This window comes from Hyla sarda, chromosome 2 (assembly GCF_029499605.1).
Source record: "Hyla sarda isolate aHylSar1 chromosome 2, aHylSar1.hap1, whole genome shotgun sequence".
Lineage (NCBI taxonomy): Eukaryota > Metazoa > Chordata > Amphibia > Anura > Hylidae > Hyla > Hyla sarda.
This window is the reverse complement of record NC_079190.1, coordinates 105,645,330-105,668,049: the sequence shown is the minus strand read 5'-3', so window position 1 is coordinate 105,668,049 and position 22,720 is coordinate 105,645,330. Positions and strand designations below refer to the sequence as shown.

Below are 22,720 nucleotides of genomic sequence, written 5' to 3'. Positions count from 1 at the left end.
TTTTTGGGTAAAATGACTGATGTCATTACAAAGTAGAATTGGTGGCGCAAAAAATTAGCCATCATATGGATTTTTAGATGCAAAATTTTAAGAATTATGATTTTTTTAAAAGGCAAGGAGGAAAGTGCAAAAATGGAAAAACCCTCAGTCCTTAAGTGGTTAAAGGAGTACTCTGGTGGAAAACATTTTTGTTAAATCATCTGGTACTTTAAATCATCTGGTGCTTTAAACAGATTTGTATATTACTTATATTAAAAAATCTTAATCCTTCTAGTACTTATCATACCTCTGTTCATGTCAGGAACTGTCCAGAGGAGGAGAGGTTTGCTATGGGGAATTGTTCCTGCTCTGGACAGATCCTGACATGAACAGAGGTGTCAGCAGAGAGCACGTGGTCAGATCGAAAAGAAATTGAAAAAGATATGAACTTCTTCTGTATTATACAGCAGCTGATAAGTACTAAAAGGATTAATATTTTTAATAAAAGTAATTTACAAATCTGTTTAACTTTCTGGCACCAGTTGATTAAAAAAAAGTAAAAAAAAGGTTTTCCACCAGATTACCCCTTTTAAGACTTTTGGGTATAGAGTTCACCAGAGCTTCACAGGTTGCCACCCGAGTCCTCTTCCACTCCTCCATGATGACATCACGGAGCTGGTGGACGTTAGAGACCTTGTGCTCTAAAGAGGTGTACTGTTTTCCTTTACTATAAATCTCTAATTTAAAGGGGTACTCCGGCACTTAGACATCTTATCCCCTATCCAAAGGATAGGGGATAAGATGCCTGATCACGGGGGTCCTGCTGCTGGGGACCCCCGTGATCTTGCACGCAGCACCCCAGTTAAAATCAGTCTCCGGAGCATGTTTGCTCCGGGTCTGATTACCGGCGACCAAAGGGTCGGCGGCGCATGACGTCACGCCTCCGCCCCTCAATGCAAGCCTATAGGAGGGGGCGTGACAGCTGTCACGCCCCCTCCCATAGGCTTGCATTGAGGGGCGGAGCGTGACGTCACACGGGGGCGGAGGCGTGACGTCACACGCCGCCGGCCCTGTGGTCGCCGGTAATCAGGCCAGGAGCGAACGTGCTCTGGGAACCTATTTTAACTGGGGTGCAAGATCACGGGGGTCCCCAGGGGTGGGACCCCGCGATCAGGCATCTTATCCCCTATCCTTTGGATAGGGGATAAGATGTCTAAGCGCCGTAGTACCCCTTTAAAGGGGTTATCCAGCATTGGAAAAAGAAGGCGGATGTCTTCAAAATACTTCACCGCAGTTGTGTGCAGGCTGGTTGTGCAGCTCCATTCCATTGAAGTGAATAGAGCAAAGTTGTAATTCCACAAGCAACCTGAGGACAGGGGAGGAGCAGTTTTTTGGAAGAAATTAGCTCTGTTTTTGTATTTCTGAATAACTCTTTTAAGAAGGGCCCACAAATTTCCAGGAGTGTTTAGATCAGGGGAAGAAGGAGGCCGTGTCAGTATTTTTCATCCTTATGGCCTTTATTGGCTAGCCACACAGTGGAGCACTTCAACATATGCAATACCAGTACTGCTCCTCCTCCTGCCGGCATCTGAGTTAAAGTGGAACTCTGTGCAAACGTTTTATGGACTTAAACAATGAGACTGACTCTTGATGGTCTAGATGGACTGATCAGAGTCACTCTCATCTCATCAGTTCAGATTCTGCACCCCTTGATGATAGGATGTTCATTTCCTTAGGTCCTGCCCTCCTTCATTACACAAATACGCATCTCCTAACATGCTTCAATCCAATAAGCATTCAGGTTAATACAGCTTGAGGGCTCTTTCACACGAGCAGATTTTCTTTCAATCTCACAGCATGTTTCCCGCTGCAAGTTTGAAAGGGGGCGGGCTCTCCGAGGCAAATGTTCGGCAGCAGAATCTTTGCTGCAGACCTTATTAAAGTCAATAGGGACTACAACAGATTTTTAACAGCGAAAATCCCCTGCCGAAAATCGAATGCGGAATGCCTGCCCCCTTTCAAACTCACAGCGTGAAAAATACTGTGAGTTTGCAAGTAAATCTGCTCATGTGAACGTATCCTTAAGCTGGAGTATATGCATGAGAATTATGACATAATATCCACAAATAGAGAGGCTGCAATCCTCCAATGTATTATCTCTTGATAGTGTTTAGTTCTTTTTATGCTCCCAATATTAACTTTCTGGAGTTCTTTGTAGTTGGACAGTGTGAATTATGCTGAACCATCAAGTTTACATCCTGTGCAGTATCGGCACAATCACGCTAAGAATTTTATTGATTTCTTCAGGAACATGATGTCATTATAACAATGCCCAGCTGCTTTTAATAAGTGATGAGGGAATTATTGCAAGCGTTTTATTACCTCTTTTCTACAGCAAGACCTTTATTAGACCGTAATAGTAGGATGTGAAGCTTGGTGGTGTGTGGTGCCCACCACAGGACTATGCGAAGTATTTTGTATTATTCCTTCTATTTCAGGCCATCGTTTCATCCTTAGTCATAATACATCAAAGTTGTGTAATTAGACCGCACGTAATGTACCTCTGTGTGCCGGCCTGGTGCAAGAATTTTTGCCACCATAGGTGAAAGCTAATTTTGCTGCCCCTTGATCTCGCCCATTGGCTCCTCCTGATGTATGGAAGCGCACATGATGTCAGGATGTTGGACGGATCTGACTTTAGTGATCACCCCTGTCTGCGCTCCTCCAGTAGGCAGAAAAATGCTGATTATTATAGTACGAGTGGGGTGAAGGTAGCGTAGCAGGGTTTTGCTTGATGAGCAGGTGTTTTGGATGGGCAGGTGCTTCAGATGTTGGATACTTTTACTGCAGTAGGCAGAGCGGCGCCCCCATCAAGAGGGCGCTCTAGACGGCTGCCTATTTTGCCTATAGGCAGAGCTGGCCCTGTCTGTGTGACAAGAATCATGGAATGTTACATTGCAGTCTGTATTATGGACGTATACGGATGTCTATTCCCTAGGGGATAATATGGTGCTTACAGGGATGGCCATATGGTGAGACAAAAGTCCCAAACAGATTAATGCTGGCATACAGGGTCACACAGATGGCTGTGCCCTTTTAGCAGAAGACGCATCATAATATTGTTTATCTTTATGGAGATACTAAAATAAAATGCATCACTCAAAAAAGCTCTTGGTATTTATTATCTAGAATACTTGCCATTTCAGCAAAGATAGTCCCAATGTCAGATTAGTAGGACATCAGTCGGGAACTAAACCTTTAACAAGCAGTGTTTTCCAACCAGCGTGCCTCCAGCTGTTGCAAAACTACAACTCCCAGCATGCCCAGACAGCCTTCGGCTGTCTGGGCATGCTGGGAGTTGTAGTTTTGCAACAACTGCAGGCACACTGGCTAGGATACATGGCTCTAAGGACTAGTTTTCAGCTGAATATATCTAAGTCATCATATTGTTACAGCTTGGTGCAGCAGAAATGCACTGCTTTACCCTCAGGTCATGCACTAGTAGACCAACACTCCTCAATGCTGAATTGCTAGTGCGCCATGACTCTTGCCCTAAAGCCATGCTTCCCGCCGTGTTACAGAATTTTGATAACCCAGGAACCTTCTCTTATTCCAATAGTTTGGAAACCTTACCACTAAAATGTATCTACTAAGAAACATGAGAAAGAAAAAGGAAAAGTATGTAAAAATGTAAATGTAAAAATAATTCAATCATATTCCCTACTCTCAAATTATTCTGTTCAAATTTTTTCTACATGTAATACATAGCTGACAACACTAGAGGGCACTTGGTGCTTAATAATGAAAAATTCTATGGCGCTCTCTATTCTTATAAAGTAATGGCAGAAATATTTAATACATCATACAAAGCCAGGCTTGGAGCTCGTTCATATCGACGTCTTGCTCAGTTAAGTCATGTCCATTAGTAAAGTCAAAGGGACATGTATCAAAGATTTTACCCCTGTTTTGTTTGAAAAATTTTGCAAAAAATGTTGCGCAAACTGTTTTTTTGCGCCTTTTTTTTTTTAAATACATTCTGGTGGAGCATTTCCTCCAGATGTGTATGTTTCAGTGTACCTTGACATATTTAGTACGCACAAATTTATTAACTGCGTACATTTCATTTACCCGCAGAAATCTTGCGCAATTACCATATTTTTAACACAAATATAAGCCATCTTGGACTGTACGTAGCAAGATGCTCTAAATCAACTATTTCATTTTTCAGAGTGGATTGAGGACATTACTATATTTGCCGCAATTTATGAAACTCATTGCGCTTGATTAATTTAGCGTTTCTGCGCATAATTTAGAATTAGGCAAAATGGGTAAACTGCTTCTACCATACACAAATAATGATACATGTCCCCCAAAGCCTTTGGGATGTAAAAGGATCCTGCTGATGTCAACGGGATTGTTTTACCACCCTTTGTCATCTGTTTGCACCCGTTTGGTTTCCATTTTGTTTGTTTGTTTTTTGACAGGAAAAAAAGACGGCGCATGCAGTATTTTTTTTCCTCATAAGAAAAAAAATGGAAAAGAATACAATAAATGTAACATTGAAGTCTATAAGAAACGATGAGCTTTTAATGTCATCCGTTTGCATCCGTTTTTTCCAATCGGTTTTTGATTCATTATAACTTCTGAGCATGCTCAGGACAGGTGTGTGCAACCAGGAAGTGGTCAGACTAAAAAAAAATGGACACAAACGGACAATAAAGGACATAGACAGACAAAAACTGATGCAAAAGGATGCCACTTGTGTTTTTTTTTTAAAGGGTAGCTCTCATCAAATAAACTTTTGATATATTTTAGATTAATGAATGTTGAATAACTTTCCAATAGCATGTTAATGAAAAATGTGCTTCTTTCTATTGTATTTTTCCCGATCAGTCCTGTCAGCAAGCATTTCTGACTCATGCTGGAGTCCTAAACACTCAGAGCTGCCAGCCTGCTTAGTTCACAGCCAAAAAGGCTGTGAACAAAGCAGGCTGGCAGCTCTGAGTGTTCTCCTTTGTGAACAAAGCAGGCTGGCAGCTCTGAGTGTTTAGGACTCCGGCATGAGTCTGAAATGCTTGCTGCCAGGACTGGTAGGGAGACCCCTAGTGGTCATTTCTTCAAAGTGGAAAATTAAATAGAAAGAAGCATATTTTTTATAACATATTTTTGTGAAGTTATTCTGCATACATTAATCTATAATATATCAAACGTTTTTTTGATGAGAGGTACCCTTTAAATAACAGACGAATGGCATCCCTTTGCATCCCTATGGTTCGTTTAGTAGTAATAACAGGAGAATAGGAGGACGAGAGGACGAGAGAGAGCGGCTATGTGAACCTAGCCTTAGACATAGGAATATCAAAGCCCTATTATACAGTATTGATAACCTTTGTGTGCCTTGGAATTTTCTTGGGATCATATGGTTAAGCAGATTCTCCATTGGCATTAGGGTTGTAGGCTATATTCACACGGTGGAATGTCCATTTGGAAAATTTCTGCGTGACCATTCCACAGACAGTGGAGCACCAGCAGAACATGGCAGCAACTAGGACCTCTCGGAAATGCGCCCATCTCATAGACTGCCATGCATTTCCTTGTGAAATCCACAGAAAGAATAGACATGTCATGTCTTTTTTTTCTGCGGAAGGTAGAATCAGAATTTCCGCGGCAGGAACATCTGGCACGGAAATTCTGCCGTGTGCTCAGTGCAGCAGAATCTTATTGAAATCAATGGGACTCTGCTGCAGCGGAATGCCGAGTGGAATTCCACACAGAATTTCTGCTGTGTGAACATGGCCTTATGGTGCATTGCCTTATAAAATCCACAACAGTGGAACTGAAGAACTTTAAATCTGCAGCATCCGGTGTGTGTGTGTGTGTGAATACACCCTTATAGAATATGCTGTACAGAGTCCAGACCATTAGGCATCCTTGGATTAAAGTGCAAATATTAATAGGCTGCAATGCATGGAAATAAAAACGTGGTGACAATGATATAAAACCAGTTCAAGGTATTTTTATTTTTTTTAACATATTAACATGAATAAATTTGCTTTATCACACAAGGAATATGACAAAAAGAGGAAAAATCTAAGCCGGTGCTCCGATAATGTATATTATATAGAAAACCCCAACAGGGAGGTGGGTTGAGTGTATGGGTGAGAACTGTCTGTATTCATAACATTGTGGGGGTCTATTCAATAACTAAATAGCATTAAAGTGGAACTCCCTCTTCAGACAATATTACCTGCCAGCTAGTTCTGGCCAATCCTCATACTGGACACCTTAAACAATACACAGATCACAGCTGATCTGTCACGGCCAAGGTGCCTCCTAGCAAGTAAAATTCTCAGATTTTGGCGTCCCCAATACCTGCTGGTAGGAGCCTTTCCTCAGGTCTTAGATATTGATGGAGCACACTCCTGAAGATCCTTAACCAACATAATGGTACCTATTCCAAATGATTCATTCTTGGTCAAGTACTTGGCCTAGCACCCTTCAGACTTCCAAAAGAGGTGACAGGTTACGACAGACAGAGGTTATCTATTGGACACAATGCTGGGTGCTGGGTTTCTTTGCTTCTAGAGGGGCCTCCAATTTATTGCTCTAGACACAGTGCAGTATTAGGCCTCCCAAGCAGCAGAGAGGTGACAGAAATATCATTTCCAAAGAAAGGCGCTCTGGATCCTTTATGTGTCTTGTTCCACCCACAATGAGGGGTTCCATTCCTGGCTCCAGGCAAACTTCAGAGAGGAAAAAAAAAATTTTTTATTATAAAATGGCAAACATTTTATTTTTTTATTTGACATTATATGGAGACATTATGTATGCACTGCATTGTTTAAAGGGGTTGTTTAGGATTAAAAAAAAAGATCTACTTTTTCCCAAGAAACAACACTATGGGGGAGATTTATCAAAGCCTATCGAGAGTGAAAGTTGCTTAGTTGCCCATAGCAGCCAATCAGATAACTTGTTTCATTTTTCAGAGGCCTTTTTTCACATATAAAAGAAGCGATCTGATTGGCTGCTATGGACAACTCAGCAACTTTTCCTCTCGACAGGTTGATAAATCTCCCCCAATGTTTGCTAACATACTAAATCTTTTGGTTTATGACATCTTAATGGGGTATTTTAAAATATATAGATGCCAGGAAGTTACACAGATTTTTTTATTACTTTTTATTTAAAAAACGAACAAAAAAGAAACTCTTCCTTTAGCTGCTGTATGTTCCAGATGAAGTCATGCAATTCCCTAATCCAACACAGTGCTCCATACTGCCACCACTGACCATGTCACAAACTGTTCAGAACAGTAGTGCTCTGGACAGTTGTCGGCATTGACTGAGGGGGCAGCAGAGAGCACCATGTCAGAACATTAAGAATGACATGACTTCTTCCAGGGAATACAGCACTGAGAAGCCTAACTAGAAGTAAGGCTACATTCACTTTGCCATTTGTCACCGGCAGTGTGAAGCCTGTTATTTTAGGATCGGGAATAGAGGGAGAAAAAATAGTGTTGGCACAGTCTTTTTCTCCCGCTATTCTCTCTCTGAAAATAGTGGTACCCGACAGACCCCATTGACTATAATGGGGTCCATCGAGACCCGTTATTGCCCGTTATGACCCATTAAAATGACAGCCGTCAAACTCCAAAAAATAAAAATAAAAAAAAGAGTTTGACAGCCGTTATTGGTGGGGCATAACGGTAGTGTGAAAGGGGCCTTATTCACAAATCTATATCTAAATCTATAACATTTGCCCTCTGAGTACTATATCAAAGGCAAGTGTGTCTAGCCTACTGTCAAGCATGGTGTTGGGAGTATTATAGTCTGGGGCACTGGGGAGCTACAGTTCATTGAGGGAACCCTGAATGCCAACATGTACTGTGACATACAGAAGCAGAGCATCATCCTCTCCCTTTCTAGATTGGGCTGCAGGGCAGAATTGCAACATAACCGCCCCAAACACCTCCAAGATGACCACTGCCCTGCTAAAGAAGCTGAGGGTAAAGGTGATGGACTGGCCAGGCATGTCTCAAGACTTAAACCCTATTGAGCATCTGTGAGGCATCCTCAAATGGAAAATAGAGGGGAGAACAAGGTCTCTAACATTCACCAGCTCTGTGATGTCATCATGGAAGGGGGATGTGGGGGCCCAGTACGGGAGGTGTTACCCCGTACCCTTGCTGCCCTGTCAGGCAGCCTCCCTTCAGTGTCCCTTTCCCCCTGTATATATGTTTTGCTATGTATAATATATAATGTGTTGTTGCTTTAACCCCTTAAGGACTCAGCCCATTTTGGCCTTAAGGACTCAGACAATTTAATTTTTACGTTTTCATTTTTTCCTCCTCGCCTTCTAAAAATCATAACTCTTTTATATTTTCATCCACAGACTAGTATGAGGGCTTGTTTTTTGCGCGACCAGTTGTCCTTTGTAATGACATCACTCATTATATCATAAAATGTATGGCGCAACCAAAAAACACTATTTTTGTGGGGAAATTAAAACGAAAAATGCAATTTTGCTAATTTTGAAAGGTTTTGTTTTCACACCGTACAATTTCTGGTAAAAATGACATGTGTTCTTTATTCTGAGGGTCAATACGATTAAAATGATACCCATTATTATATACTTTTATATTATTGTTGCGCTTAAAAAAAATCACAAACTTTTTAACCAAATTAGTACGTTTATAATCCCTTTATTTTGATGACCTATAACTTTTTTATTTTTCAGTATAAGCGGCGGTATGGGGGCTCATTTTATGCGCCATGATCTGTACTTTTTTTTGATACCACATTTGTATATAAAAAACTTTTAATACATTTTTTATAATTTTTTTTTTAATAAAATGTATTAAAAAAGTAGGAATTTTGGACTTTTTAAATTTTTTTTTGTTCACGCCGTTCACCATACGGGATCATTAACATTTTATTTTAATAGTTCGGACATTTACGCACGCGGCAATACCAAATATGTCTATAAAAAATGTTTTTTACGCTTTTTGGGGGTAAAATAGGAAAAAACGGACGTTTTACTTTTTTATTGGGGGAGGGGATTTTTCACTTTTTTTTTACTTTTACTTTTACATTTTTTTACATTTTTTTTTACACTTGAATAGTCCCCATAGGGGACTATTCATAGCAATATCATGATTGCTAATACTGATCTGTTCTATGTATAGGACATAGAACAGATCAGTATTATCGGTCATCTCCTGCTCTGGTCTGCTCGATCACAGACCAGAGCAGGAGACGCCGGGAGCCGCACGGAGGAAGGTGAGGGGACCTCCGTGCGGCGTTATGAATGATCGGATCCCCGCAGCAGCGCTGCGGGCGATCCGATCGTTCATTTTAATCGCGAACTCCCGCAGATGCCGGGATCTGTATTGATCCCGGAACCTGAGGGGTTAATGGCGGACGCGTCGGCCATTGCCGGCGGGTCCCTGGCTGCGATCAGCAGCCGGGATCAGCCGCGCATGACACGGGCATCGCTCCGATGCCCGCGGTTATGCTTAGGACGTAAATGTACGTCCTGGTGCGTTAAGTACCACCTCACCAGGACGTACATTTACGTCCTGCGTCCTTAAGGGGTTAAGAAATGTCACCAGTGACCAGGTGATCCCAGGGGTGAACTATGGGCTCCCTGCTAGTCTCCCCTATATAAGCCCTGGGAGGAGCTAGCTCGCTCTCTTTTTGCTCTTTCTGCTAAGCTGAGGTCCAGTAAAGTCAAGTCCTAGTGTCTGTGTCCAGAGTCATTGGAGGCGTAATTGGAGGCCTCAAGTCAAGTCTGCAGCCACAGTCAATTGCAAGTAAGCTACAGTCATAGCTTTGTCAGTTGTCAGTCAAGTCAATCCCTGTCAGAAACTGTCAAGTCAGCGTGGCCTGCATTAAATTGTCCACTCCTACTACAAGTCCCAGCAAGCCCTTAAGCCCCTGAGTCACTGGTCCCCTTTGTGGGCCCTGGCTGAACTGTATAGACTTTACCATCTGTCTATCCTCAGTAAAGCTACCCTTATCCTTAACTTGGTGTCGGAGTCATTATTGCCCCCATGCCTAAAAATAACAAATCAAGTTGTGATTTCAGTCAATATCATGCAGTGGTCAGGAATTTACTATGTGCAACTTTTATACATTGCCCATTAGCCTCTTGACAAAGCCACAGCCATGGCGAAACATTGAGGGGGGCACTGTGTCAGTGATTTAATTACTGTGTGCAAATCGCCCATGAATAGCATGTACTGCAGAGATGCCTTCATTTATATAGAGTGATAACCATCAGTTGCACCAAAATGATTGGCTACCATAAACTTCACAGCTCCAATCCATAGGGACTGAACACACACAGGGGGACATGTATCAATAATGGTGTAGCAATGTGTGATTTTATGTATGTTTTTTGTGTCAAATTTGCGCCAAAATTATTAATTGTCGTACGCAAGTTTGTAATTTTGGCACAAATGTAGCCCTACAAAAGGCGCAGACCCCAGAATTACAGGCAGTAAATCTGACTTTGGGACATTCTATTGTTGTAGCTATTTTCTCATTTTATTCACTTTATTCATGGTGTAGATTTGCGCATAAATGAAGGTATTTGCGCCTAAACTTGCGCCAAATTGAAAAGTCGCAATTAATGAATTCCAGACCAAAGAATGATTGTAAATGAAATCTCGACTAATAAAGTGAAATCAGTGATTTTGTTCTAAACCATTTGGCGCAATTGTTTGTCGCAAAAAGGGACATAAAAGGAAATTTGAGACAAATCACAGTAAAAAAAACAGGGTAAAATCCTTCATACATACCCCCCACAGTATTTTAATCTAGTGTGTTATAATTTTCACCAATAAAGATAAATTAATTCACATTTTATGTTGGTTGGTAAATTTAGGGATTAGTGACCACCTACGGTGGTTTAGAGCAACTGGTAATTAATAACCCTCCAACCAAAAGTCTTGTTTAGGTGTGTTTCGACTTTTATAATTTGTCGCATCTTTAGTTGCAACTGCGCTAACTGAGGCACAAATCTACACCAGCCCTGACTTGGCTAACAAAACTGACTGTGGTCAGCATTATCAAAAGGTCGCACATTTTTTCGCACAGGTTAAAGGTTGCATAAAAAGTCGCAGAGGAAGCATCATACAAAGTGGTGTGCTGGAGAGAAATGTGATCACCACCAGATTCATCACATGCCCTGTGCGTTGTAATAAATGTGGTGCAGGTACACACCACATGAATTAATGGGGTAAAAAGACTTTTACCTACACCACTCTTGATGAATACCCCCCTGTATGTGTAAAAACCTTGTGTGTAGCTAGTACTACTCTCTTCCGAGAAGTGTATACAATTGTATCCAGCTTAGGTAATCCTCTGTGGGGGAGGGGGGTATTTACTATTGTTTGTGTAAATCAATTTTGTTTTTACACCAAAAAATATTTATTTTCAATCAACCGGTGCCAAAAAGTTAAACAGATAAAAATGTTAATCCTTCCAGTACAACTCAGACAATGTATGCCATGGGGAAAGTTGTTTAGTTCTTTCCAGTCGGACCAGAGTTCTCTTTGCAGACACCTCTTTCCATGTCAGGAATTGTCCAAAACAAGAATTCTCTCCTACTCTGGACAGTTTCTGACATGGACAGAGGTGTCAGCAGAGAGCACTGTGGTCAGAGTGGAAAGAACTACACAACTTATGGTGCATAGAGCATATAAGTACTGGAAGGATTACAATTTTTTTTTCTTTTTTTTATATTTGAAAGTTTTATTGTTTTCAAAAAAGAAACACAAAAACATATATCAAAACCAACAGTGCTAAACACGATACAATCCACCATGTGTAGCACACAAAAGAAATCTTTCCAAGCTGGAAATAAAAGCGGTCAAAAACTAAATGGATTTGTGACACATATCCATAGTATCCTGCAAAATAATAAATACTAACATATATAAAATACAAAATGTAACATGCGGTAAAAGGAGGCTAGATTATCAACAAATATTGAGGTGGAGGGGGTGGGTCAGGGGATTAAGGGCCAGAAGAGTCACGTAAGCCATTTCAATTAGCTAAATATAGTTGTACATTGGCCCTCGAGGAGAGGAAATCTGACCAGGGTTTCCAAACAGCAAAGTACTTCTCTGCCTGTCGGCTAAGAGTTCTTCTATTCGACTCAATTGTGAGATCTCTTGAAATCAGGAGGACAACGTCGGCGGAGTCGGGGATTTCCATCTCCTGGAGCTAATAAAAGAATGAGATCAACCTTTTCATCCCCCTGGGCAGGTCAAGAGGTAAAATAGAGGGCAGCAAGATTTTAGGGGTCTTTTGAAGCCACACTGTAGTGATACGGTAGATAACTGCTAGTACTTGCATCCAGTAAGACCTGAAAGAGGGACAGGATAACCATACGTGTAGCATGGTGCCCCCCACATCCCCACATCTCCAGCAACAATCAGAGGCTCCAGGGTAAATTTTAGAGAGAAGAGCAGGGACTCTATACCACCTTGACTGGATCTTATAATTGGTCTCCTGCGCCTTACAAGAGGTGGAGAGTAGATGGCATTGAGAGAAAGCCTGCTTCCAATTTCCTACAGACAGTGTATGGCCTAGTTTCTTTTCCCAGCTACATTGGAACGGCAAGGGCTCTGTTGTAGATGAATCCAAAATTAGAGAATAAAGACTACTGATGGTGATGGAGGTCGGTGAAGCAGACAAGCAGAGAGATTCAAATTTAGTAAGAGGACGGTGGAAGCGTAGTGCATACTTAGAGGAGATATAAAAAATGACACAGTTGGGTGTATTGGAAAACATGTGTGGAAGAAAGAGAGTCATGGGACACTAGGTCCGACAACGACTTAAGATCTGAGTTTGTTAAGAGAGAAGAGAAGGTAGTTCCTTCCTCCCAAGAGAAGGAGAGAAAGACACGAGAAGTGAACGCCGGAGGGAAGGACAAGTTACAGAAGAGAGGGGTAAGAGAACCATCCAGAAAAGTGATAGGCGAGATAGGTAGGTAAAATGAGTCCCTACAATAGAGTGTAGGATCAGGGGCAGGGTTGCCACAGCTGTACGATATGTAATAAGACTAGGGAGCCAAAATATCGATTTAGGTTCAAGATTAGCCAGGTGGCCCTTAAGGGAGACCCATTGTTTGGCTTTACTACGATGAAAACAGTCTAAAACACGATTAAGCACTGCAGCTGAGTAGTCTGACAAAAAATCAGGAAGCGCCAAGCCTCCCACTACTTTGCATCTAATCAGTACTATCAGACGCGTTATCCTGGAATGACCATGAACCCAGACAAATCCAGACTGCAGCACAGAGAGCTTGTTAAAGAAAGACCAAGGCATGTGAAGTGGAATGCAGGAGAATAGATACAAAAGGCGTGGGAGAATATTCATCTTTAGTATGTTAATTCTACCCAGCCAGGAGAAGTCTCTGTGCTCCCATCTGGACAAGTCAGAATGCAAGGTACTCAAAAGAGGTGAAAAATGTAGTCTGTATGAGTCCTTAAGGTTCACGGGGACCTGAATACCTAAATACTTTAGGGAGACCAACTGCCATTTAAAGGGGTAAATTGTTTTCAAATGCCGAACCATTTGAGGGGTCAGGATAATATTAAGGGCCTCACATTTGGTGGGATTCAGTTTATAATTGCTATAATTAGAAAAGTGACGTATAGTGGATATCAGGGAGGGTAATGTGGTGAGGGGGGAGGATAGAGAGGAGCAGGTCATCAGCAAATGCGGAACATTTGTAATGGCACGGGAGGATATTTATTCCAGAAATGTTGGGGTTTTGACAAATTGCTATAAGGAGGTGTTCCATACAAAGTACATAAAGAAGTGGGGATAAAGGACATCCCTGTTGCGTGCCATCACAAATGTCAAAGGGCGGAGAAAGTCGGCCATTATCTAGTTTGTGCCTGAGGACCGGAATAGAGTTACATTATAACATTTGTGTACCCAGGTCGATCTGATGGAGCGTGGCACGTAAGAATTCCCAGTTCACCCGGTCAAAAGCTTTCTCTGCATCCAAATAGAGGAGAAATAGCGGGGTCTTGCTCTTACGGGCATGATGAATCATGGAGAAAACACAAAGCTTATTATCTCTCGCTTCTCTGCCCTTAAAGGGGTTGTGCGCTGCCCTACCTTTCGGAGCCCCGCTCGCAGCGTCCGGAAGTTCATTACTCCGAACGCTGAGTGCAGGCTTCCGTGTTCGCGGCCGCTGGGCGTGACGTCACGCCCGGCCCCTCATGACATCAAGCACGCCCCCTCAACAAAAGTCTATGGGAAGGGGGTGCGACCGCTGTCACGCCCCATTCCCATAGACTTTGGTAGAGGGACGGGCGTGACGTCATGAGGGGGCAGGCGTGACGTCACGCCCAGCAGCCGCGAACACGGAAGCCTGCACTCAGCGTTCGGAGTAATGAACTTCCGGACGCTGCGAGCGGAGCTCCGAAAGGCAGGGCAGCGCACAACCCCTTTAACAAAGCCTACTTGGTCCGGATGGAATAGGGACTCCATATGCGCTGAAAGCCGGTTAGCTATTAATTTGGCAAAAAGATCTTTGTATCAGTATTGATGAGGGAGATGGGGCGATAACTGGGACAGAGGAGAGGGTCTTTGCCTTCTTTCGGAATAACAGTAATATAGGCTTTCAAGAAGGATGGGTCAGGGAGGGATGTGTCTGTGATATCATTAAATACTCCAAGCAAAGTAGGAGACAATTCCGGTCCAAGGGACCTAAAGAATTTAGCAGTGTAGCCGTCAGGACCCGGACTTTTGCCGACCGGCATAGAGGAGATTGCAATATTAATTTTATTAATTGCAATTTATATTTCCATCTACAGACCCATGTAAAGGCTTGTTTTTTGTGTAACCAATTGTACTTAGTAATGAAACCTCTCATTTTACCATAAAATGTACGGCAAAAAAAAATAAAAAAAATTTTAGGGAAGAAATTTTTATGAAAACCACAATTTTGCACATTTTGGAGGGTTTTGTTTTCACACTGTACACTTTACGGAAGAAATGACATGTGTTCTTTATTCTGTGGGTCAATATGATTAAAATAATTCCCATGGTTAGATACTTTTATATTTTTGTACTGCTTAAAAAAAATCTAAAACTTTTTGTACAAAATCAGTTATCTAAAATGGGCAGTATGAGGGCTCATTTTTTGTGCCGTCAACTGTACTTTTTATCGATACCACATTTGCATAGATAAAACTTTTAGAAAATGTTTTATAAATTTTTTTGGGAATTGCAGCATTTTTGGACTTTTTATATTTTTACGTTTACACCGTTCCCCGTACGGGATCATTAACATTATATTTTGATAGTACGGGCATTTATGCATGCGGCAATACCAAATATGTTATTTTTTTTTAAATAATTAAGCTTTTTGGGGGTAAAATGTTCATAAAAATTTTCATTTTTACACATTTTTAATTTTTAAATTTTTCAAATTTTTTTGTTTGCACTTTTTATGTCCCCATAGGGTACTATCTATAGCAATAATTTGATTAGTGTTGAATGTCATAGGCCATATTCAAATTCGCGATATTTCAAGAATATATGGACGCATATTCGTCATATATTCGCTACATTCGCATATTCATAATATTCGCGTCTTATTTTCGCATATGCGAAAATTTGCATATGCGAAAATTTGCATTTGTGAAAATTTGCATTTACACAAATTTGCACATGCGAAAATTTGCATATGGAAATTTTCGCATAGTACGCCAGTCTCACATAGTAGTATTAGAGCCTTCTTTACCCCACACAAGCTGGAAGCACAGAGGGATCCCTGTGATGTGTACTGTAAAAAAAAAAAAGAATATTCGTAATATGCAATATTCGCGAATAAAATTTGCATTGCGAATATTCGCGAGCAACACTAATTGCTAATACTCTTCAGTGCTATGCATAGGACATTTCACTGATCAGTATTATCGGTGTTCTTCTGCTCTGGTCTGCTCAATCTCCATCCGCCATTACAGATGATCGGATCGCAGCAGCAGCGCTGCAATCGATCATCTATTTTAACATGCGCATTGCCGCAGATGCCGTGATCTGTACTGATCACTGCATCTGAGGGGTTAATGGCAGATATCCGCCCGATCGTGGATGGCGGCCATTACCGGCGGGTCCCCGGCTGCTGATAGCAGCCAGAACCTGCCGTGTATGACGCAAGCACCACTCCATTGCTCGCGGTCATACACAGGACCTAAATGTACATCCTGGTGTGCGAATTACCGCCAAGCCAGGATGTACATTTACATCCATGGTCGTTAAGGGGTTAAGTTCCTCGGAGGTGAACTGACCCTCCATCGCCTGGACAGTTTCAGGAAAAAGCATGGGCAGAGCTGTAGAAGAAATGTATTGTTCAAGGGAGGGAGTAGCGCCAGGAGAGGATGTGACACCTTGGGGTTTCGGCAGGGAGTATAGACAAGAGTAGTGATTGCGAAAGGGATCCAACATGTCAGGAGTAAGTGAGGATTTCCCGAGGCCGTTTTTAAAGCTGAAACAGGGAAGATCTCTTAGCTCTTAACGCGGCCACCAATAGTATTCCAGACTTATTTCCCCACTCATAGAAGACTCGGCCTGTCAATTGCTTATAGTATCGGTATGTGTTTTTCATGTGGGCTAGGAGATCATTACGAACGTGTATGAGCTCTTGATAAACCGTATCCTGTTGGGACTGTTTATGGATAGTTTCCAGAGAGTGTAGTTGCTGTAGTAAAGAGGACAATGTCACCGACACCTCCCTCTTCAATCTTTCCCATATTTCACCAGGACCCCTCTCAAGACTCATTTCAGAACCTCCCATTTGACCATAGTGGAGGATGTGTCAGAGGCATGGTCCTGGTGAAAGTGAGATATTGTCAACTTCCTGCCTGAACACATAACTCGTCCAAGAGGAGAGAATCATTTAATTTCCAGGTTGAATGAGGCCTAGAGGAGGAGGGGAGCTTGAGGATGCACAGCACTGGAGCATGGTCGGAGAGTGTCATCACCCCTTTGGAGGGTAAGATGATGGGGATAAAAAAATGTAGTTGATGCGGCTATAGACCTGTCAAGGATGGGAGTAGAAAGTATAATCGCGGTCTTGAGGGTGCAGCGCTTACCAGACATCACTCAGCTGCATTGAGTGAAGTTTGACACTCAAGGCACACAATTGGCGATGAGAGAGAGCTGAGTGTCCTGAGGACGTGGGGGCTGGGGGAACATAGGCAAGTTCAAGTCTCCACAAAGCCAAATGGGACCCGTAGCAAAGAAGCTCAAAGAGTTTAGTGTTCGGATGAGGAACGGAATTTGGTCTCTATTAGGGGCATATATGTTTGACACCATAATATTCTGGCCAGAGATCTCACAATTAGCGAAAATGTATCTAGCATTGTAGGGACCGATGAAAAGCGAGAGAGACACCCTTTGTCTTAGACTCAGGATTAACACTGTGTAGCAACGAGGTGGAGTATCTATTGGACAATTGGGGAACATGTCCTTCTTTAAAGTGGGTTTCCTGGAGGGCTAATATGTGTACTTTTTGCTTATGCATGGAGTAAAGCGTCTGGGCAAGTTTTTCCGGGGTATTAAAGCCCTTGACATTAAGCTTGGCAAGAGTAATGTCAGACGCTGTGATTAAAGGTCAATATATAACACCACTCACCACTGGTACCGCCGTTAAATGGGAGCTCCCGGTCACAAGGCACCTCTTTTAGAAGTACCGGCATATTACGTCCCTCACTCTATTAGGGTCTGGATGTTTCGCTCTGAGTGCTCGGTGTGCCCTCTCTAGTTCAATTGGATGATCTGGTGGTTTGTGCAAGATCTTGTTGAACAGTCTTTGTAGGGTACTAGAGAGGCCCTGGGGAAGTACAGATTCAGTATCCTAATATTATTTCTCTTGTTGCGGTTGTCTAAGTCATCTAAATGATCAATGTCGGCAGCCTGTTGAAGTGAGATGTTTTTAGTTGCAACCTGTAGTTCCTGTATTTATGTGGATACGGAGGTATAGAAATCCTCCAATTGTGTCACACGGTTTCGTAATTGAGAAAGTTTAGTATTCACAGGTTTCAAATCTTGTCTCCAAGCCATTTTTGTTACGCCGAGCGCTCCGGGTCCCCGCTCCTCCCCGGAGCGCTCGCAGCGTTCTCTTATTCACAGCGCCCCGGTCAGACCTGCAGACCGGGTGCGCTGCGATATTGCTCCCAGCCGGGATGCGTTTCGCGATGCGAGACGCGCCCGCTCGCGATGCGCATCTCGGCTCCCGTACCAGACCCGTTCCCCGTCTGTGCTGTCCCGGCGCGTGCGGCCCCGCTCCTTAGGGCGCGCGTGCGCCGGGTCTCTGCGATTTAAAGGGCCACTGCGCTACTGATTGTCGCAGCAGGCCTAATCAGTATCTTCACCTGTGCACTCCCTACTTATACCTCACTTCCCCTGCACTCCCTCGCCGGATCTTGTTGCCATTGTGGCAGTGAAAGCGTTTCCTTGTGTGTTCCTAGCCTGTGTTCCAGACCTCCTGCTGTTGCCCCTGACTACGATCCTTGCTGCCGGCCCTGACCTTCTGCTACGTCCGACCTTGCTCTTGTCTACTCCCTTGTACCGCGCTTATCTCAGCAGTCAGAGAGGTTGAGCCGTTGCCGGTGGATACGACCTGGTTGCTACCGTCGCTGCAAGACCATCCCGCTTTGCGGCGGGCTCTGGTGAATACCAGTAGCAACTTAGAACCGGTCCACCGACACGGTCCACGTCAATCCCTCTCTGGCACAGAGGATCCACCTCCAGCCAGCCAAATCGTGACAGTAGATCCGGCCATGGATCCCGCTGAGGTCCCGCTGCCAGATGTCGCCGACCTTTCCACGGTGGTCGCCCAGCAGTCGCAACAGATAGCGCAACAAGGCCACCAGCTGTCTCAACTGACCGTGATGCTACAGCAGCTACTACCACAGCTTCAGCAATCATCTCCTCCGCCAGCTCCTGCACCTCCTCCGCAGCGAGTGGCCGCATCCAGCCTCCGATTATCTTTGCCGTATAAATTTGATGGGGACTCTAAGTTTTGCCGTGGTTTTTTGTCGCAATGTTCCCTGCAATTGGAGATGATGTCGGACCAGTTTCCAACTGAAAGGTCTAAGGTGGCTTTCGTAATCAGCCTTCTGTCTGGGAAAGCCCTGTCATGGGCCACACTGCTCTGGGACCGCAATGATCCTGTCACTGCCTCTACACTCCTTCTTCACGGAGATTCAAAGTGTCTTTGAGGAACCTGCCCGAGCCTCTTCTGCCGAGACTGCCCTACTGAACCTGGTCCAGGGTAATTCTTCTGTTGGCGAGTACGCCATCCAATTCCGTACTCTCGCCTCCGAATTGTCCTGGAATAACTAGGCCCTCTGCGCGACCTTTAAAAAAGGCCTATGCAGTAACATTAAAGATGTGCTGGCCGCACGAGACAGCTCTTGATGTGAACTCTGCTTCTCCACGTCTTACTGTGCATGTGCGGATTTCTTCTTCTACCTTCTCCTTCTCAGCTATGGCCTTCTTGGATTACGGATCTGCAGGAAATTTTATTTTGGCCTCTCTCATCAACAGGTTCAACATCCCGGTGACCAGTCTCGCCAGACCCCTCTACATCAACTCTGTTAATAACGAAAGATTGGACTCTCTTAATGTGCATCGGACCCCATCACGAAAAAATTGAATTTTTGGTCCTCTCTAACTGCACTTCAGAAATTCTTCTTGGATTACCGTGGCTTCAACGCCATTCCCCAACCCTTGATTGGACCACAGGGGAAATCAAAAACTGGGGTACTTCCTGCCACAAGGACTGTATTAAACCGGCTCCCTGTACTCTCAGTCAAGACCCTGTGGTTCCCCCGGTAGCTGGTCTTCCCAAGGCCTATCTGGATTTTGCTGATGTTTTTTGCAAAAAACAAGCAGAGACTTTGCCTCCTCACAGGCCTTATGACTGTCCTATTGACCTCCTCCCGGGTACTACTCCACCCCGGGGCAGAATCTATCCCCTGTCTGCTCCAGAAACTCAAGCCATGTCGGAGTACATCCAAGAGAACTTAAAAAAGGGGTTTATCCGCAAGTCCTCCTCCCCTGCCTGAGCTGGATTTTTTTTTGTTTCCAAAAAAGACGGCTCCCTACGCCCTTGCATTGATTACCGCAGACTTAATAAAATCACTGTAAAAAACCGCTACCCCCTACCTCTTATCTCGGAACTCTTTGACCGCCTACGAGGCGCCCATATCTTTACCAAGCTGGACTTAAGAGGTGCTTATAATCTCATCCGCATCAGGGAGGGGACGAATGGAAGACTGTATTTAACACCAGAGATGGACACTTTGACTATCTGGTTATGCCCTTTGGCCTTTGCAACGCCCCTGCCGTCTTCCAAGACTTTGTAAATGAAATTTTTCGTGATCTTCTATATACCTGTGTTGTGGTTTACCTAGACGATATTCTGATTTTTTCTGCTAACCTAGAAGAACACCGCCAGCATGTCCGCATGGTTCTACAGAGACTTTGGGACAATCAATTATATGCCAAAATGTAAAAATGTCTCTTTGAATGTCAGTCTCTTCCTTTCCTAGGATACTTAGTCTCTGGCCAGGGACTACAAATGGACCCAGATAAACTATCTGCCGTATTGGATTGGCCACGCCCCTCCGGACTCCGTGCTATCCAACGTTTTTTGGGGTTCGCCAATTATTACAGACAATTTATTCCACACTTTTCTACTATTGTGGCTCCTATCGTGGCTCTAACCAAGAAAAACGCCAATCCTAAGTCCTGGCCTCCTCAAGCGGAGGACGCATTCAATCATCTCAAGATTGCCTTTTCTTCTGCTCCCGTACTCTCCAGACCTGACCCATCTAAACCCTTCTTATTGGAGGTAGACGCCTCCTCGGTGGGAGCTGGAGCAGTTCTTCTACAAAACAATTCTTCCGGGCATGCTGTTACTTGTGGTTTTTTTTTCTAGGACCTTCTCTCCGGCGGAGAAAAACTACTCCATTGGTGATCGAGAACTAGTGGCCATAAAATTGTCGCTTAAGGAATGGAGGCACATGCTGGAGGGATCCAAATATCCAGTTATTATATACACTGACCACAAGAATCTCTCTTATCTCCAGTCTGCCCAACGGCTGAACCCTCGCCAGGCTAGGTGGTCGTTGTTCTTTGCCCGTTTTAACTTTGAAATTAGTTTTCGCCCTGCTGACAAGAACATTAGGGCCGATGCCCTCTCTCGTTCTTCAGATGCCTCTGAAGTGGAAGCCTCCCCGCAACATATCATTCCTCCGGACTGTCTGATCTCCACTTCTCCAGCTTCCATCAGACAAACTCCTCCAGGGAAGACCTTCGTTTCTCCACGCCAGCGCCTCAGGATTCTCAAGTGGGGACACTCCTCCCACCTCGCAGGCCATGCTGGCATAAAAAAATCCATCCAACTCATCTCTCGTTTTTATTGGTGGCCTACTCTGAAGACTGATGTTGTTGATTTCGTGCGGGCTTGTACTGTCTGTGCCCGGGATAAGACCCCTCGCCAGAAGCCTGCTGGTCTCCTTCATCCTCTGCCTGTTCCTGAACAACCTTGGTCACAGATTGGTATGGCTTTATTACTGACTTGCCTTTATCCCATGGCAACACTGTTGTTTGGGTGGTCGTTGATCGATTCTCCAAGATGGCACATTTTATCCCTCTTCCAGGCCTTCCTTCGGCGCCTCAGTTGGCGAAGCAATTTTTTATACACATTTTTCGCCTTCACGGGTTGCCCACGCATATCGTCTCGGATAGAGGCGTTCAATTTGTGTCTAAATTCTGGAGGGCCCTCTGTAATCAGCTCAAGATCAAATTAAACTTCTCTTCTTCTTATCATCCCCAATCCAATGGGCAAGTTTGAAAGAATTAATCAGACATTTTGTTTCCTCCCGCCAGGATGACTGGGCAGATCTTCTACCACGGGCCGAATTCTCGTATAATTTCAGAGTCTCCGAATCCTCTGCTAAATCCCCATTCTTCGTGGTGTACGGCCGTCACCCTCTTCCCCCCCCCCTCCCCACTCCCATGCCCTCTGGTTTGCCCGCTGTTGATGAAGTGACTCGAGACCTCTCCACCATATGGAAGGAAACCCAAAATTCTCTTTTACAGGCTTCATCCCGGATGAAAAAATTTGCTGATAAGAAAAGAAGAATTCCCCCCATTTTTGCTCCCGGAGACAAGGTATGGCTCTCCACTAAGTATGTCCGCTTTCGTGTCCCCAGTTATAAACTGGGACCACGTTATCTTGGTCCTTTCAAAGTCAAGTGCCAGATCAACCCTGTCTCTTACAAACTCCTTCTTCCTCCTTCTCTCCAATGCCTTCCATGTCTCTCTCCTTAAACCACTCATCCTTAACCGCTTCTCTCCCAAAGTTGTTTCTCCCACTCCAGTATCCGGGTCATCTGACGACTTTTCGGTGAAGGAGATTCTAGTATCCAAGACGGTCAGAGGTAAAAGATTCTTTTTGGTTGATTGGGAGAATTGCGGCCCAGAGGAGAGATCTTGGGAACCTGAGGACAACATCCTGGACAAAAGTCTTATCCTCAGGTTCTCAGGTTCCAAGAAGAGGGGGAGACCCAAGGGGGGGGGGGGGGTACTGTTACGCCGAGCGCTCCGGGTCCCCGCTCCTCCCCGGAGCGCTCGCAGCGTTCTATTATTCACAGCGCCCCGGTCAGACCTGCCGACCAGGTGCGCTGCGATATTGCTCC

General features: G+C 43.9%; 1 protein-coding gene across 2 annotated transcripts in view; it reads right to left on the bottom strand.

Moving 5' to 3' along the window:
- Positions 1-5,979: 5,979 nt before the first annotated feature.
- Positions 5,980-22,720, bottom strand: part of PPP1R1A (protein phosphatase 1 regulatory inhibitor subunit 1A) — a 213,428-nt gene continuing 196,687 nt past the window's right edge. For both annotated transcript variants that reach the window (XM_056562772.1, XM_056562771.1), the window contains one exon: positions 5,980-6,722. The gene's annotated coding sequence lies outside the window, so the exon portion shown is untranslated. The remainder of the gene's footprint in view (positions 6,723-22,720) is intronic.